Here is a 20,379-nt window from a genome sequence, read left to right as displayed (position 1 = left end):
TCATATCTTATTTATTTTAACAGCTGCTAATGTTAGTTACAATACTTGTATGAACATAGCATGTGTCAATTAAGTGTGTGTCACGGTATTATGAGAATTAATGAAATCAACTCCATAATAGGCCAGAAAATAAGTTCATTAGAAAAAGGCACTCTGCAAACCCAACTAATTTTTTAGTTGTTCCCTTATTTCAACTTTACAGAGTTCAACGATTCCTATAGATAAAATAGCAATTTTAAACCTGTATAAAATGTTTCTTTAAGTGTTAAAAGCATCACATGCTTCTCTCATTATTATTTTTTGACATTATTACAATTTTATATTCATTCGGGTTTAAGTAACAAGCCTTTTATCCTTGAAGACTTTGAGCTCCTTGAAAGGAAGGTTGTTGATCAATACTGCATTCCCAACAGATAGCACAGGGTCTGGCACATAGTAGATACTCAATAAATATTCACTAAATTAATGAAAATATTAATAGATGGATGAAGTGTTGTGAGAAAGATCAATCAATCTCACCTATAGAAGAATCGCAAAAACTTCCTGGGCATTTGAACTGGGCCTTGAAGAAGAGGAGTTTCCTCCAAAGTGGGTTGGTGAGTGTGAGAGGAGGTGTAGGAGCCTTTGGAGGAAAGTCAAGCACAGGCAAAGGCCCCCAAGGGAAAAATCAGCACCAAAGTTCCAGGGAAGAGTGATTGGTTTGATGTGGGTGGCCTGAAGGTTGTATACAGACTGGTGGTGGGCAATCAAAGTGGAGAAGTGGAGACCAAGTATTGCAGGGACATGAAAGCAACAGTGGCAACTATTTTTTCTGGTGACATAGTAGGGAGGCTCTTGACATTCATCATCTTTGACCTCATAATGTCCTGTACCAGTGGTTCTGCAATTGTATCCCCAGGGTCCAGCAACATCAGCATCACCTGGGAACTTGGGAGAAATATAAATTTTTAAATTTATCACAGACTGACAGAATCAGCATATCTGGAGGTGGGTCTCTGCACTCTAACAAGCTCTCAAGAAGATTTGAATGCACATAAAAGCATGAGAACTATTGCCTTATATGTTAAGATTTATATCCATATTTTATAGAGATAGAAACTAAACTCAAAGAGGTATAGTAATTGTCAAGTAGTTTGTCAACCCCAAGCCCCTGACCTTCCCCAACTTCATGTTGCCTTACTCCTGGTAAGGGGTACTTTTCTGAGGGCATTAGTGAGCCAAAACAGCATTTTAGCGAGGGAAATATTTTGATCATATTTGTATTTTTATAAATATCATTCTGGCAACATAGGGGATAGATTAGATGAGAGCACTCAGCAAGGAAATCAATCAGGAAGCCACTGGTATAGACAAGTCAAAGTTTATGAGACCCAAATGATTGCCACTTCATATCTGAAAAAAACACAGACACAACATTTTTGTCACCTCTTTTAAATCATAGAGACAAATCAGAAATGTTCATTCTGACTTATGTAATGCAGATCAATAACTTATAAAAATTTTGGTGGAGTGGACAAATTCTTTTCCAACAACAAGAAAAGAAAAATTTCATGACCTCAAGAAGGAACAGTATGTGAATATACCTTGCATTTAACCTTTGTGCATAATGGACATGAAACCTCATGAAGTCATCTTGACCACCTTGAAATGTTAATGTAGTCCAGGCTGAAGCCTTCTTTTCTTTTATTCTAGCTCCTGACTTGGACCTCTGAAGCATGGGATTTTAGTAATTCTTGGGTCACAGTCCATTATAATTGGCCTGCACAAGGACCCTCTTGTTTTATTTATGCATTTATTCCCTTTCATCACCATTTCTTAATTTAATTCCCTTTGACCTGATTTATAATCATTCCAATATATTCAATGTGTTACCTTTTGTTTGTATGTGTTCTGATTAGATATAAAGAATCATTTTGCATGCATATTTTTCCAGCTTTATTGAAGTATAATTGACAATAAAAAATGTGCATATATTTACAGGTAAAACATATTTGATATATGTACACATTGTGAATTGATTATCAGAATCAGGTTGATTAAAGTATTCATCACTTTACATACTTACCTGTATGCACATATTTTAACTTATGTAAATGGCATTGAATTATATGTGACAAGCTATTTTGGACTTTTTACTGAGCACTCATTAGATCTATCTGGTTCACTATTTATGATTGTGTAATATTCTATACTGTGTTTACACATCATGCTTTACATGCTCTCAGTGATAACACTCAGATCATCTATAACTCATCACCATCTTATGATTGTTAATATTGCCATGAACATCCTTGCTCTAGTCCCTTATTGATGTATATACTCCTTTAAGCTACAAGTTCAAGAATTGAATTGCTAGACCATGAAGTATGTTTTCAAATTGTTCAAGTACTAGCAGATCACCCTCTGCAAGAGCAGCTTTAGTCTTTACTCCCAAGAACAGTACATGAGAGCTGTTTGATTCCTCATTCTCATCAAAACTCAGCATTTTCCATTTTCCTCTACCTGTCCATTTTGTGGTCTCTTTTTTAAATTTTATTTTGTGTTTTTTCAAATAATTAGTGAGTTTGAATATCTTTTCAAATGTTTTTTTCCTAAAAATTTGTCTTTATCTGTTCTGTATCTACATTCTACAGCAAAGAAATTTAGCTGATAACTACCAAAATTCTATTTCTAGCCTTAACCCCTGAATTCTTGCACACATATCAAGATCTACTCTTGACTTTCTCATAGAAAATTTCATTTATAACATACTTAATTTTGAGCTTTTAGAATACCAATCCATCTTTCTCTCAAATGTTGTATGTCTTGTCTTTCAAATTCCAGTAATTATGCCATCATCCACTCAGCTACCCAAGTTAGAAATCTAGGATTTATCTTTGGTTACTTGTGATCATTCATCATCCCACATAGAATTAATTGGTAAGTCTGGATAGTTCTATTTCCAAAATGTATCCTAAATCTTTCCACTTCTCTTCATCTCTGTTCTTCCACTAGTCAACCCCTAGAGTATATTATGCCGTTACTAGAATTGAGTATATGCATTTCTGAATATGTAACTATCTCATCTGTTCATTTATCTATGTATTGCTTGTATCCCTTCTTAGACTGTCAGCTCTAGGATGCCAACAACTATGTCTGTCTTGGTTGCTTTTGTGTCCCTAGTCCCAGAACTGTGATGGGTATTTATTAAGTATTTGCTAAATAAACAATTTCTTTCATTTTGACTTACTTATCTAGGAAGATTAAACAAACGCCAATGAGTATCTGCAGAGTTCCTTGCCACTTGCAAGGAATGTGAAGATAGAGACCATGTGTAAGAATTGCTCAGTTAAAAGTCTTAACACCTATATCATTATTAAACTCTATAGAAATTAAAAATTAAAATTATTTCTTAGCACTAGTTTTCACCCCATGTTGCCATGTGTAGTATCTAGCACATAAAAGATGAAGAATAAGTAGCACTCGGAATTGATTCGAATATATAATATTTAAAAATAATATAATATTTTGACTAGGCTTTTGTATAGCTCTATGGGAGTTACATATACATAGAATTTCCTGTTTCCTTTCTGGAATTTTTGCCTACATCATTACTAATGTTTATTTCAAGTATTATGATATGGCTCTAATTATGAAAGTTTCTGAATGATCATATCCCTGAAGTTCTTCAAATAGTGGAAAATATTCAAAGTAATAGACAATAGAGGTGGCTATATAAATGATGGACTTGGTTGGTCACTTAATCCAAACCTTGTTGGGCAGATCTGCCTGTGTCTAAGCAAGGACTGATTCCTCAGACTAGAGACCTCAGATTTAGATAAAAGGAGGCAATATTTCCTGTATTGGTAAGGGAAAATGCGGCAGAATAGAGATAGAATAGACTGCAGTTGCCACAGTTTTCAAACATTGATGTACTTCAGAATCACATGAGATAAATGTAGATTCCCAGGCCCAATTATAGATATTATTTTGGAGGTGAATTATTGTGCTTAGGAATCCACATTGTATTAAGCACTCTAGATGACTGGGCTCCATTTTGAGAGAATCCACACAAGAAAGACTGACTAAACAACAGTCTAGAATAAACAAGTGAAAATATGCTTTGTGATAGATAAGGATAGCTTTAACAATGGACAGAGATTTGGCTTCAGACAAGTTGAACCAAATGGTCCTGGGACAAAACTAACTTTCCTGAAGGCAGGAACCATAAAGTCTTCCAGATCTAGGTGCAAAATGAGAGATTGCAAAGTCAGTGAAAGTCATGAAGCTTGGGTGCTTACATCTTTGAGATTCTCCTACATTTGTCCAGAAGCTTCCCATTCCAAAAGCAATCAATCTGTTCAGTAATAAATATAATACCCGATATATTTTTTTGCATTTAGTAGGTGGTTTCCACCAATGCTTTGAACTACTGAGTTGAGCAAGGAGCTTTATCAAAGAAACTAGAGACTCTTATATTTTCTCCATATCCCTTTAGAACATAGAATCTACTCAGAGAGATAAAATGTGTAGAAATGAATCTCCAGAATATTTTCAAAATGACAGACAATGATCATGCTTATATAATCATATCAAAACGGGTTCTGTTGTCATGTATAAAAGTTATACATGACTTGACTTATACAATAAGTAAATTTTAAAAAATGATAGATAATGAGTTCTGGTAGTGGGAGGCAAACCAACACCTGAAGTTTCAAGATGACAGATATTATGCCATCAGACAAGAATCATGGTAGGAAAGACTTCTTAGAAAATATAAATCTTGATCTGGGTCTCAACAGAAGCAATGTAAACCAGAATCTAATTGAACTAGAATATACTCTTGTGCTACACATGTAATCATGGGTTATAAGTGATATAAGAAAAAACAAGAGTGAAATATTTGCCAAACCATTTGGGAAGCTTTCATTCCTATTTATGTTCCAGGCTGGACACAGGTTTGGGTTGAAGTACAAGAAAGGATTTTCTACATCCCCCTTTCTGCATTCTGTTTAAAGCTTCTTTTTTGTGGTGCTGGGGATAGAATCCAGGGCCTTGTACATGTGAGGCAAGCACTCTACCAACTGAGCTATATGCCTAACACTGTTTAAAGATTCTTAATTCATCTTCTGAAGTTCTATGGTCCTGGAATGACAAACTCAGTCATCCTGGGGGACTCTACTACCTGCAATTATACAAAAGACTAGGGATTTGGATAGTATCAAAACATTGAAGTGGGGACTCTAGGTCATGATACTGATTCTTCTTGAAAGAAATATTGTCACAGTGCCCATGAGATATTTGGCATAAGACTTTGTTATCTGGAGCCCTAACTCATCAGCAAGTTATCTCTCCTATGTGTTCTTTGAAGTCATTTCTCTCTAACTTCTTCTATCATTCCAGCTTTTCTAGCAAGGCAGTCTAAGGAACATGTCTGACTTCTAACTCAAAAATCCCTGAGGCAGGTAATGAACAAGCCAGACAAGCTACTTAAAATTGGGGAGGTATGATGAAATATTGAGAATGAGAAAAAATTATGCATACACATCTCACAAATATGTGTACACACACACACACACACACACACTGATTTTTGCCTTGCCTCCTTCATAATTAGAGCAATGAAATTCCTGGTCATGTAATTCAGCTGGGCCCTCCAAATATTGGTCAGAAGCTCTTTAAAGTCTTCAGGAGGAAAATTGCATTTATAAAATAAAATGTTGACCACATTCACTCACTCCTATTTTATATTTATATGGTGACTTTTGTACTTGATATTCAAATGTGCTTCATTATACTTTATGACTATAATTTGCATACTGAAATAATATTTGAACTGAGGCACTTGGGAGTGATTTATAGTGTTTTCAACAGTTCCTGTGCTTTAGAATGAAGGCAATATAGATCTGTACAATCAGAGATCTTTAACTGCAGGATTTTTTCTTGCTCAAACTCAGCCTAAACCTTTCATTAAAAATGATGAGTTGCTAATAATGCAAAGGCAGCAGCAGCATCCTGGTGGTTATTCTGATTGGGGTGAGATTGAACCTCTGTAACTATACCTGGTGTGGGTTTCATGGTCACCTTTCTAATTCCCTAGGTTCAAGGCTCTGCCTGATTTCCTGGTGCCAAGGTTTCCGGGCATCCAGCTAGAGCCTATGAATGCTGAGATAGACATTAAGACTCCCTCTCTGAGCTGCAATCAATCCTACTGCTAGATATGGGGAATGTAGAAAGGATTAGAACTGCTTTATGTACTCAAAAGACTTTTCTGTAAACTGAGTTGCTGGGATTTGGTCAAGGGACCTCCAGGAGCAGAGAATACTTGGGTCCACATAGCTTTCCTCCTTAGCTCCTGTGAGTGCTGTCCCTGTTTGCACATTTCTACAGTAGGCTTGCCCTGAGTTGTTTTGATAAACAGGTTCAGGCAATAAAAACAGTTTGAAAACCAATGGCCTACATGGCAAACAATTTTTTTTCTCTCTTCTGGCATGACTTGACTTTGATAAAAACTCTTGTATCTTGGGCTTGGGATGGGGCTCAGTGATAGAGTGCTTGCCTAGCATGTGTGAGTCACTGCATTCGATCCTCAGCACTGCATAAAAAATTAATAAAGTAGAGGTGATTGTGTCCATCAGCAACTAAAAATATTGTTTAAAAGCTCAATTAAAATAATAAAAAAACCCTCTAATCTCAAAATCCAGATTCTCTAGGAACTGGTATCCAGCACTATTATGGGCTGAATTTTATCTCCCTCCCAAATTCATATGTTGAGGCATTAACCTTCAACATGACTGTATTTGAAGACAGGGTCTTCTAAGTGATAATCAAGGTCAAATGAGGTCATAAGAGTAGGGCCGTAGTCCAATATAACTAATGTCCACATAAGAAGAGATTTGGACACATACAGGTACAGAAGAAAAGCCATATGAAGACATAGTGATAGGGTGACCATCTGCAAGCCAAGGGAAGAGGTCTTAAGAGAAACCAAACCACCTGAAACCTTGATCTTGAATTTCTAGCCTCCAGAATATGAAACTAGAAATTTCTATTGTTTGAAATTTCCTGACTGTACATTTGTTATGACAGTTTAGTAGATTATTATAAGCCCCAGTGATTCAGTATTCAACTAATACTGAGCATCCACAAGGTTCCAAGCACTGTTCTAAGCCCTTGAAATATAATGATAACAAAAACAGACAAAAGTTATTACCTTCATATTACTTAACAAGGGGAAAACTCAATAGGCAGACTGCCCAGGCTCTGCTACTAATTGGTGAAAAGACCTAATGCTACCTACCTCACCTTCCTGTGCCTCAGTTTTCCACATCTATAAAATAGGTATAGTAATGTATAATGATGGACTTGGTGCAAAGATTAATTGAATGATTACATGAAAAACATTTATAATATGGCAAGTATTAAATATTACTTTTTACATTTTAATTTAGACAGGCAAAAATAAATTTCTCACCACTTCTATCTCAATGGGGCTTATATTTTAATAATGGAAAAGGGAAAATGAAAATTTTAAAAAAATGACATTATACATTAGATATTACTACATGCTAAAAAACAATCTGAGTTTGGTGGCACATACCTGCAATCCTAGTGATTCAGGAGGCTGAGGCATAAGTATCACAAGTTCAAAGCCAGCCTCAGCAATTTAGTGAGACTTTGTCTCAAAATTTAAAATAATTAAGTAAATAAAAATGGCTAGGGATGTAGCTCAAGGATACAGTGTCCCTGGTTTCAATCCCTAGTAACCACCCCCCAAACAAAAGTACAAAGAACAAACAAAACATAACCTCATAATTGGAATTGGAAGTACTGGGAATGCGGGTAGGTTGCATCTATTTTTATTTAGGAAGATCCACTCTGTTTGGAGATAGAAATTTGGGAGTCATTAGCATGCATATGGTATTTAATGTGAAGAGACTGGATGAGGTCACCAAAGTAATGAACAGAAACAGAGAAGTCCAAGGAGTGATAATGGGCAATTCTGGTGTTCAGAGATTGGGGAAATGAGAATGAGCCAGCAAAGGAGATTGGGAACACAGCCAGAGAAGTAAGAGGAAATCCAAGAGTTTATAGACTAGTAAGAAAAAATTTCTAGGAAAAGGGAATGGTCAGCTGTTTCAACAAGTTGTAGCTATAGGTCAAGTAAGATGATAACTAATAACTGACCATTAGAGTAAGTACAAATAGTTCATCTAATTAACAGGGGGAAGATAAGCAAGCTGAATAAGGTCAGGAGTCTGAGAAAACTGTTCTGATTTCTTGAACTTCCTCAGTGAATAATAGGAAGCAAGTTTATCAGCTGAAAATGAAGAGAGGAGGAGGTGGAAACTTGGGGAACAGGAATGGATATGAGAGAGAGATCTTGGAGTGTAGGAGAATATAAGGACCTGGAAAGTATTTTATGACTGCTGAACAACATTAAGGATACATTTGAGGTTCATGCTCATGAAATCAAAGAGAGAATAGAAACATGTTTAAGGTTTTGCCCAGTCATGAACAATTATACAAGTAAAATGTGAAGTAGACAGAGAGATGGACTTAACTTAGGTTTTACTTTTGCTAAGCACAGTAAGAGGGAAGCAATACATTTGGGAATATACAGAACATGTAATTATAGTGCTTAATCATGGAATTAAGGTGGAAAGAAGAAAAATAAGGTGGACAAGTGACTAAAAAGTTTGTAGAAACAGTGGGTTATATGGTCTGTTAAAGCTGGAGGGATGGTTGAAGATAAGGCATTGGAAGGAGTGAAACAGAAAGGAAGTAGTAGAAGTAGAATAGAAAACATGAAACTGAGGTTGTACGTGGTTGGAGTCATTTACAATGACAAGTGCCACAAGAGCTATGAGAGGGACTGGCTGAGAATATAGAGAATAAGGTCACTTTGGGAGAGAAAGAAGTCAAGGAAATGGAAAGGCTAGGATGTTGAAAAGATCATCTACATTAGTATTTTCATCCTGAAGAACTAATACAGGAGCAGTATTAGAAAGAGCGACACTGAACCAGGAACTAAAACAATGAAAACAGAAAAGAAAAAAGAAAACATCAAGGGAAGTGACTTAAGGAGTGCTATAAAAAAAGACAATGACATAGCATAGGGAAGATATTATCTTCTGATAATGAGCATGAAAACTTCTAACATAGACTTTTGGTGATTCTTCTATTCAGCATAGTTTGAAAAATAATTTGTAGGCCATGTTAAGGACTTGGGATATTATTCTGAGCATGATGGGAGGACACTGGAGGGAACAAATCATGGGATTGATGTAAGGCCATGCTCGGTACTCCAGTTCACTCCAACAATTATAGTTTTGCCTTAATTTCTAGTATACCACATAGACCCTAACTAGTCAGCTGCTTGGGTCCTCTTAGATACATTCCCAAATCTGGGCCTCTAGACCAACCTCCCTACCTTCTGTTTCCATGACTCCATCTCTTGATTTTCCTTTTTCTTTTGCTTTCATATCCAAATGTGACTGGGATATTGATATAAGGCAAATCTCCAGCTATTCTTTGATATGCTCTACCACCTCTTCTGTTTATCTGAACTCATGGTCCCAATATGAGGGAGTCCTGCTGCGATGTAAATCTATATTTTTGCTGTTGTTATGTAAAATAAATAAATGGCCTAGGTCAGGCATAATCTGAAATGGATACCATGTGACTTGGGATTTGTTAAAAAGTTAAGAAGTTATTTTCTCTAGCATGTAGGGCCATTAAATTTGTAGGGAAAGAAAGTAACTGTTCTGTAAGACCTAGCTATCATGAAAGAAATAATTGTAAATGGGCAAATTTCACTGTTCTTGGGGGATAATTGAATAAGTCATTAACTTGGTTGTGAATTCATTTATAAAATAATCATAATTACCTTCTATGCATACTCACTGTTATAGGCATTAGAAATAAAGCAAGGAAGAAACTTGATCCCATCAGATTCATGGTCCGATGAGAGAGACTGAAAATGAGCCAGTAAACAATTATATAACATGATCTCAGAAAGTGTTAAGTACCTTAAAGTTAATTAAACAGAAATATTGAGAACATATTCTGCACTAAACCTTGTTCCAAGTGTCTACTTAGCTTACATAATCCTTATAATAATCACTCATTTTGTATTGTTATTATTATACTTTACAGTTAAGGAAACTGAGGCCCAAGAAGATCGAATCAGTTATAGGAGGACAAGATATTTAACTTTTTGTGCTTCTCTTTCCTCTTTTGTAAAAGAGAAAAACAAACAATAATAGCAATGGTGACATAAGGATATTTTTACAATTAAGGAGATTCATATATTAAAGTACTCAGAATAATCTTCAGAACATATTAAGTAGAAATTATTATTCCCATTTTTTCAGTTAAGGAAACCATGCTCAGAAAGTTTATGTTAGCCAAGACATCAAAGAGGAAATTAAAGAATTCTTTGAGGTAAACGAAAACTCAGACACAACATATTGAAATCTCTGGGACACTATGAAAGCAGTACTAAGAGGAAAATTCATTTCATGGAGTTCATTCCTTAAAAGAAGGAAAAGCCAACAAATAAATGACCTCACACTACACCTCGAAGCCTTAAAAAAGAAGAACAAATCAGCAGCAAATACAGTAGAAGGCAAGAAATAATTAAAATCAGAGCTGAAATCAATGAAATCAAAACAAAAGAAACAATCAAAAAAATTGACAAAACTAAAAGTTGGTTCTTCGAAAAAATAAATAAGATTGATAGACCACTAGCCACACTAACAAAAAGAAGAAGAGAGAGAACCCAAATTACTAGCTTATGGGATGAAAAAGGCAACATCACAACAGACAATTCAGAGATACAGAAGATAATTAGAAATTATTTTGAAACCCTATATTCTAATAAAATAGAAGATAGTGAAGGCATCAATAAATTCCTTAAGGCATATGAACTACCCAGATTGAGTCAGGAAGATATAAACAACCTAAGCAGACCAATATCAAGTGAGGAAATAGAAGAAGCCATCAAAAGACTACCAACCAAGAAAAGCCCAGGACTGGATGGATATACAGCAGAGTTTTACAAGAACTTTAAAGAAGAACTAATACCAATACTCCACAATCTATTTCAGGAGATAGAAAAAGAGGGAGAACTTCCAAATTCATTCTATGAGGCCAATATCACCCTGATCCCCAAACCAGACAAAGACACCTCAAAGAAAGAAAAATACAGACCAATATCTCTAATGAACCTAGATGCAAAAATCCTCAATAAAATTCTGGCGAATCGGATACAAAAACATATCAAAAAGATCGTGCACCATGATCAAGTAGGATTCATCCCTGGGATGCAAGGATGGTTCAATATACGGAAATCAATAAACGTTATTCACCACATCAATAGACTTAAAGATAAGAACCATATGATCATCTCGATAGATGCAGAAAAAGCATTCGACAAAGTACAGCATCCCTTTATGTCCAAAACATTAGAAAAACTAGGGATAACAGGAACTTACCTTAACATTATAAAAGCCATCTATGCTAAGCCTCAGGCTAGCATCATTCTAAATGGAGAAAAACTGAAGGCATTCTCTCTAAAATCTGTAGCACGACAGGGATACCCTCTCTCACCACTTCTATTCAATATAGTTCTCGAAATACTGGCCAGAGCAATTAGACAGACAAAAGAAATTAAAGGCATAAAAATAGGAAAAGAAGAAATTAAATTATCGCTATTTGCGGATGACATGATAATATACCTAACATACCCAAAAGGGTCTACAAAGAAGCTGCTAGAGTTAATAAATGAATTCAGCAAAGTAGCAGGTTATAAAATCAACCCGCATAAATCAAAGGCATTCCTGTATATCAGTGACAAATCTTCTGAACTGGAAATGAGGAAAACCACCCCATTCACAGTATCCTCAAAAAATAAAATAAAATACTTGGGAATCAACCTAACAAAAGAGGTGAAAGATTTATACAATGAAAACTACAGAACCATAAAGAGAGAAATAGAAGAAGATCTTAGAAGATGGAAAAATATACCCTGTTCATGGATAGGCAGAACTAACATCATCAAAATGGCGATATTACCAAAAGTTCTCTATAGGTTCAATGCAATGCCAATCAAAATCCCAACGGCATTTCTTATAGAAATAGATAAAGCAATCATGAAATTCATATGGAAAAATAAAAGACCCAGAATAGCAAAAGCAATTCTAAGCAGGAAGTGTGAATCAGGAGGTGTAGCGATACCAGATTTCAAACTATATTACAGAGCAATAGTGACAAAAACAGCATGGTACTGGTACCAAAACAGGCGGGTGGACCAATGGTACAGAATAGAAGACACAGAGACCAATCCACAAAATTACAACTATCTTATATTCGATAAAGGGGCTAAAAGCATGCAATGGAGGAAGGATAGCATCTTCAACAAATGGTGCTGGGAAAACTGGAAATCCATATGCAACAAAATGAAACTGAATCCCCTTCTCTCGCCATGCACAAAAGTTAACTCAAAATGGACCAAAGACCTTGATATCAAATCAGAGACTATGCGTCTGATAGAAGAAAAGGTTGGCTCCGATCTACATATTGTGGGGTCGGGCTCCAAATTCCTTAATAGGACACCCATAGCACAAGAGTTAATAACAAGAATCAACAAATGGGACTTACTTAAACTAAAAAGTTTTTTCACAGCAAGAGAAACAATAAGAGAGGTAAATAGGGAGCCTACATCATGGGAACAAATTTTTACTCCTCACACTTCAGATAGAGCCCTAATATCCAGAGTATACAAAGAACTCAAAAAATTAAACAATAAGAAAACAAATAACCCAATCAACAAATGGGCCAAGGACCTGAACAGACACTTCTCAGAGGAGGACAAACAATCAATCAACAAGTACATGAAAAAATGCTCACCATCTCTAGCAATCAGAGAAATGCAAATCAAAACCACACTAAGATACCATCTCATTCCAGTAAGATTGGCAGCCATTCTGAAGTCAAACAACAACAAGTGCTGGCGAGGATGTGGGGAAAAGGGTACTCTTGTACATTGCTGGTGGGACTGCAAATTGGTGAGGCCAATTTGGAAAACAGTATGGAGATTCCTGAGAAAGCTGGGAATGGAACCACCATTTGACCCAGCTATTGCCCTTCTCGGACTATTCCCTGAAGACCTTAAAAGAGCATGCTACAGGGATACTGCCACATCGATGTTCATAGCAGCACAATTCACAATTGCTAGACTGTGGAACCAACCCAGATGCCCTTCAATAGATGAATGGATAAAAAAATGTGGCGTTTATACACAATGGAGTACTACACAGCAATAAAAATGACAAAATCATGGAATTTGCAGGGAAATGGATGGCACTAGAGCAGATTATGCTAAGTGAAGCTAGCCAATCCCTAAAAAACAAATGCCAAATGTCTTCTTTGATATAATGAGAGCAACTAAGAACAGAGAAGGGAGGAAGAGCAGGAGGAAAAGATTAACATTAAACAGAGACATGAGGTGGGAGGGAAAGGGAGAGAAAAGGGAAATTGCATGGAAATGGAAGGAGACCCTCTATGTTATATAAAATTACATATAAGAGGTTGTGATGGGTATGGGAAAATTAACAAGGAGAGAAATGAATTACAGTAGATGGAGTAGAGAGAGAAGATGGGAGGGGAGGGGTGGGGGGATAGTAGAGGATAGGAAAGGTAGCAGAATACAACAGTTACTAATATGGCATTATGTAAAAATGTGGATGTGTAACCGATGTGATTCTGCAATCTTTGTAATGTTTTGAACAACCAATAAAATGAATAAATAAATAAATAAATAATAAAATAAAATCAGTAAGTATAAGAAAAAAAAAGAAAGTTTATATTAGCCAAGTTCATGCATTAAATAAAAAATGGTCCAAAAACAAAAAGAAAAGAAAAGAAAAAGAAAAATGGTCCATGCTCAATGAATCTTTTTTACTTGAAAGCCACAACTGGAGTTCCAATAAAGCTTCTGTTTCCTCCAGACCCAATGTTCTATGTAGCATTGCATCTCAATACATGGGCAAGCAGTAGTTAACTATAGGCTAAAAATACATTTTATTTCAGCTCTATTCTCCATGCCTAGAGATACTCAATAAAGTCTATTGCAGAATTAGGACATGTGTGGTGTTAAACTGTGGCACAAAATTACAAGGAAACAACTAGAGGAGGGAAGGGCATTCAGTAACATGAGAAAAAGTGAGAAATAAGCAATATGTCTCTGTTTTTCTCATCACTACCTCATGGTGATATTACCATTTCTTCAGATTTTATATTCTATAGAGGAAAACAATAATGTATATTCGAGCAATGCATGATGAACTTAAAGTAGACAATTAGGATCTATTTAACAGTCTCAATTCCAGGAGGAAAATATTTTAGGACTTCTCCACCTCTAATTTTTCCAGTTCCATAAAAATCAAGGTTGGAAGTAGATCAAATCTTAACAAATATCAGTCAATCTAAACTTTAAGTCACTTTGAGGTAAGCTCTTAAATATTGACTACTATCAAGCACATTTGTCTTGATGTTTGTAAATGTAACACAATAATGGCGTGTGAATGATTGAGCTCCCCTGCACTGTTATATTCTGAAACACAAAATTCAGAAGGGGAGAAAGACTCACATACTTAAACTCTAGCCTGTCACATCTAACAGTCCATTGTCCAAGTACTTGTTTAGTATTCAGAGAGATGCCTTCTTATTTTGATATTTTGCAGGCATTTTGTATCCTAAAAAATGACATGTATTTCACAACCACACAAAAATTGTGAAGCCCTCGGAATCTGAAACGGGTCTTGTTTTTTAAAATGATTTCCTTCAAGGAAGGAAACAGGTTTCTTTATTTCATGGTGATCTAAGAATCAGGGTTGTCTTTCCCTTAAAAAATGAGATTTTTCCCCTGCCACTTAACCAAAGCAGACATTCCCTAATCCTCCACAAAATATATTTATATTTAGTTTGAAATACTTAATAAATCTCTCAGGAATGATATCTCCTAGGCAAAAGTATAGGACAAGAAGTGAAAAAGACGACTCAGAAATTCCCAGTGGAAACCATCAAGCCAGCTGCTTTTTATAGCTACATCCCTGGGAAGGCACATATAAACACATACAGGTCCAAGATCTATGTTGATTCCTCCCACTTTTATGCAAATGTGTGGGCTGATCAATGTCCTCTGCATTGAAAAAATGTAGTGCTTTCCCTTTTGTGGAACCATAGTGCCATCCTCACCAGCATAACCTGTCCCAAGGAACCCTAGGCTGCCCCTCATCTATTCTGCCAGACCCCTACAAGAAAAATCTCGACTACTTGCTCCCTTCTATCCATAACTCTGTTACGGCACTTATTTGGCCGGGTATTCATTTTTCTGTCATCTGTATGCCTGCATAGGTTGTGAGCTTCCTGGGGACAGGGACAAGGAAAACTCATGTATGGTTTCTTAGAGCCTAAACAGTGTCTGAGGCAGGATAGATAAGGGGTGGCAAAAGAAAAGGGAAGAGGAAGAGGTAAAGGGAAAAATATTGATGGCACGAGGGAAAATAAGTGGGAGTTCCTGCTGGAGTCTGACAGACAGAATTCCCAAATTAGGGCTTTCTATTCTAGGTGTAATCTGTCTAGTTCTGCTAAGAGGCCAGTAGGCTTCAATGAGAACTCTGTGAATCTTTTAGGATTGTGGTTTAGAAAAATGGATGGTCCTCTATCCACAGTGGAAATATTTTTATGGGCTATGTCATTCTTTCATCCTCCTCTAACCATGTTCTTCTTGGTACAGAGAGACTCCTTTTAAGACCATTGGACCTCCCCAAATGCAGAGAAGATGGGATGCAGGGGAATCCATCAGGATTTTGTATGGGAGAATGTTCCCTCTGCCACCTGTTTTGGGGCTCCTTTTTTTCTATTCACTTTAAAAACAAAGTTTTCAAGGGCCTGATTGAGAATATGCATTTTTCTATTGCATTAAGAAACATCCACCTCATTTCAGGCAATTTTTCTCCTAACCATAAGCATTAATCAATGTGGCACCCTTTCTGAAATTTGAAGTGCACCATTGTGTGGTGGTTTAATTTCATTTCAAGACCAACCTTAGAATTTTCAAGGCTTTGTGACAGCAAGTGATAGTGTGAGAAGCAACTCTTTCCAAGTACCAAGGGAAGCATCTGCTGTGAGGCCCCCTCCCTCTCATGAGTTAGGAAAGCTTCCCCCAAACCTCCAAAGTGTTCAGCCTCTGCGTTGCCATGGACTGGAGATGCCTCAGAAATGATGTCTCAGCATGAAGCCTCCCCATATTATTGCACTCCAAAAGGCCATCAAATCTCTTGGTTATTAATTTAAGCAAAGGGATTGTAGAAGCCTGTCATGGACCCTATATGACTAGATCTAAGGAAGGTAATTGATTGGAAGCCACGCTTTGATAATCTGATTCTTTTTTTTTAACCTAAAAAGATTTTATTAAGTAGATGTGCTTGGCTTTCTCTTTATAGTAGTTTGTCTGGTTTTCTTTGGTTGCTTAATAAAATGTGAATTAAAGTTTAAAAGACATTTAGATGCATCACCCATGCTCATAGAACTAGATGTAACTTCCACTAGGCAAAGACTGTATATATCACCCATCTCTATTCAACCATGGAGTGTATAGTATATTTATTTAAGTGCACAGTGCATGGAACATGGATAAACAAATAATTTGAAAAGTAAACAAGCAAGTGGTAGAGACCTGGAAAAGCACTTCGGGAAATGCCATTGTATTAATATTTTATAACTTTGACCCTTAGAATCACCTGGCTACTTGCTAGATCTATAAAGGGGTTGACTGGAATCCATAATTTAACTAAGCTAGTGTGATAATCATTTTATTTTAAAGCATATGATTCAGTGAATTTTAATATATTTCTCACCACTAATCAATTCAAGGACATTTTCATCACCCTCCAAAGAAATCCCTGACCCATTAAGGAATCATTCTCTATTCCCTGTCCACCAGACAAAAATTGGTCTTCTATCTGTATATAAATTTGCCTATTCTAGGCATTTAATATTAATCAAATCATACAATATGTAGTCTTATATGACTGGCTTCTTTCAGTTATCATAATAAATTAAAGGTTCGTGTATGTTGAAACATGATCATTATGTTTTGTATCTGAATAATATTCTATTTTCAGACATACTGCATTTTTAATTCATTTGCAAGTTGAACGAAATTTGGGTTGTTTCTGTTTGGGGATTATTATGAATGGACATCTGTTTTCAATCCTCTTTGCATTGGGTAGTGATAGCAGGCAACAATCAGAGTCCTGGAGTAGGGGAAATAGAGATAGGACTTGGGGAAAGACATGTACAAGCTCGCACAAGAAGTTATGGTATGTCTGACCCCAGAGCCCAGACCTCCTGATTTGCTAGCCACAACTTTGTCTCCTTCACACAATGGCCATTCCAGTCAGAAATATGTATGAACCTGCTAAGAATATTTCTTCCCTGAGGTTTGGAGGGAAGGAGTATATAGGGTGAGCTGCCATCTCTGAACAATCCATAATTGTGGAGGTCCTGTCAGGCACTGGTTGAATAACATTGGAAGAGAATGAATAGCTTCTTGGAGACCCTCACTCATTTACCATTGGGTTGAAGAGTGGATAATATAACCACTGACTCTTCTACCTGGAGGAAGTTAAAGTCACTTCCATTTCTGTTGGATACCCCAGAGTAGCATCGAGTACTCTTTTTTCTTAGAAACACTCTCCACTCAGTTGACTGCTATCATTGCTGAACTTGAACATTTGAAGGAGAAAGAGTCTGTGATCAAGCACCAATTTTTCAGTGTAGCATGACTTACAGGGGCAAATGTCCATCGGGGACTTATTTTCTAGGCACCAAATACTGATTGAAGGCATAGTTAACTATGTATGAAATTTTAGCTCCCTCGATTAATTGGGGGCACTAAATTATAGCTGCTTCAAAGAGCAGAAAAGACTTTATGAAAATTGAACCCGTTAAAGGGAATTCTCCCAGGTTAGGAGCAATAAACTATAGCAGCCTGCAATGATGATGACCTTTCACAAGAACGGCTAACTTCCCTATCAGTGGAAAGGTATCAGAGGGCTGAATTTGAGGCTGTGCAAAAGGATTTGGCAAAAGGCCAATCCACTTAAGCTAGACCAACTATTAGTTCTAAAATAAAATTGGAATGAATTTGTTTGCTTAATCAGCATTCATACTGTTAACCACTTTCCTCTTTCATTCTTTAAAAATATCTAATTGCTATGGTTGGAGTGTCTGTGCTCCCCCAAAATTCATGTTAAAATCCTAACCCACAAGGTGATAATATCAAGAGGTAGAGACTTTTGAGAGGTTATTAAGTCATAACAGTAGAGCCTTCATGAATAGTATCAGTGCCTTTGTGAAAGAGGTCTCAAAGTAAGCCAACTATTCCCTGCAAGGACACAGCTAGCAGGTACCATGTAAAAACCAGGAAAGAAGCCTTCACTGAGCTCTGAATCTGCTAGTTTCTGAATCTTGGACTTCCTATCCTCTAGAACTGTGAGAAATAAATTGCTATTGTTTGTAAGCTACCCTGTTTATGGTATTTTGCTATAGTAGACAATATGGCTTAAGACACTAACAATGAATATATTTTCTCTGCTGGTTTGTAGCTTCTTCTGGAAGTAATTAATGTATAGATTAAACAAGCACCTTTTATTGAGTTACTCAGCAGGTGCTTTGAATGAGTGTATCCATTTACTAGAAAATGCCATAATTTCACTCTTCTTTAAAGCTAAGTAATATTCCATTGAGTAGATATACCACATTTTCTTTATCCATTCATCTATTGAGGGATACCTTCGTTGACTCCATAGTCTAGATATTTTGAATTGAGCTGCTATAAACATTGATGTGGCTACATCATTATAGTATGCTGATTTTTAAGTCCTTTAGGTATAAACCAAGGAGTGGGATAGTTAGGTCAAATGGTGGTTCCATTCCCAATTTTCTGAGGAATCTCCATACTTCTTTCATAGTGGTTGAACCAATTTGCAGTCCCACCAGCAATGTCTGAGTGTACCTTTTTCACCACATTCTTGCCAACACTTATTGTTGCCTGTATTCTTGATGATTGCCATTCTGTCAGGAGTGAGAGGAAATCTTAGAGTCATTTTGATTTGCATTTCCCTAACAACTTAGAGGAGAAAGTTTTTGTTTTGGACTCATAGTTTCAGCGGTTTATTCCATTGCTCTACGTCCAAGGTGAGGATGTGAAGCAAAACATCATAGCAGAAGGTGTGGTAGAGGATTATTGCTCCATTAATGATAGCCAGAAAGTAGAGAGAGAAGGGGAAGGGGCCATAGGGAAGATGCACCCTTACAGGGCATACTCCAACATCCCACCTCCTCTCGTTATACCTCACCTGCCTACAATTAACCACCCAGTTAGTCCATTCAAACTGGGATGGACTGATTAGGCTACAGATATCACAATCTAATAACTTCAACTATGAATATTCCTGCATTAATACAGAGGATTTGGGGGGACACTTCATATCCAAACCATAACAACCTCCTCTATTGCGTAATTCTTAACCCAAGTGAATTTGGCCATCTCATTTCTGCTCACATTGTACTCTGCCACTTGAGCTCTGTGAATGCTTTCATTGCTTATCTAAATATGTGAGCACTTTATCCTACTTGGAAGATTCATTCCTTGACTAAATATTCATTAAGCACTTTTTATGTGCCAGGCACTAGAATATGGGTTCAAACATATGGAACATGTAGTCAGAGACAAAACTTAGATGTTAAACAAAACACTCAAATCATTTCATGGGTAGCTTTAAGAGCAGCTTATTGTGAAGCCCCAGAATATACTGCCCTGAACAAAAATGAATGCTGTATTTTGTTAAATTATTGGATTTTATGATACAAATTGTCACTTTGGACCCCTTTAACCAATTAAGAATATAACTGACAGATCCCCATCAAGTCCTCTGCCCTGGAAAGCACCACACTAAAAAAATGGGGGGGGGGGCGGGAAGGAAACCATTCTATTTCAAATCTTCTGGCAGGTATTTCTGTAGCTAAGTGGTGGCTATTAAGAGGAAAACAGCCCAGTAATGGCTCACACTTCTCATGCACCTTTAGCACCACACCCCCAGGTTTGAAAGCTCTGAAACATTGTTGAACTTGACACACGTCTGCATAGTACAGTGAAATGCTACCTCACTACCTTCATTGACATCCTGGATCAGCTGGAAATGTTTCTCTTCTTTAATGAGGATGGAGATGAACTTGCTTGGGAAATTTAGATTTGTCTTTTGGAGGACAAGGTCTCTAAGTGAGCCCTTCACTCTAGTTGGGAGATTCAGAAGGGACAGAACAGGG

Source organism: Spermophilus citellus, assembly GCF_964194105.1.
Source record: "Spermophilus citellus genome assembly, chromosome: X".
Classification (NCBI taxonomy): Eukaryota; Metazoa; Chordata; class Mammalia; order Rodentia; family Sciuridae; genus Spermophilus; species Spermophilus citellus.
Note: the sequence above shows the minus strand (reverse complement) of the source record.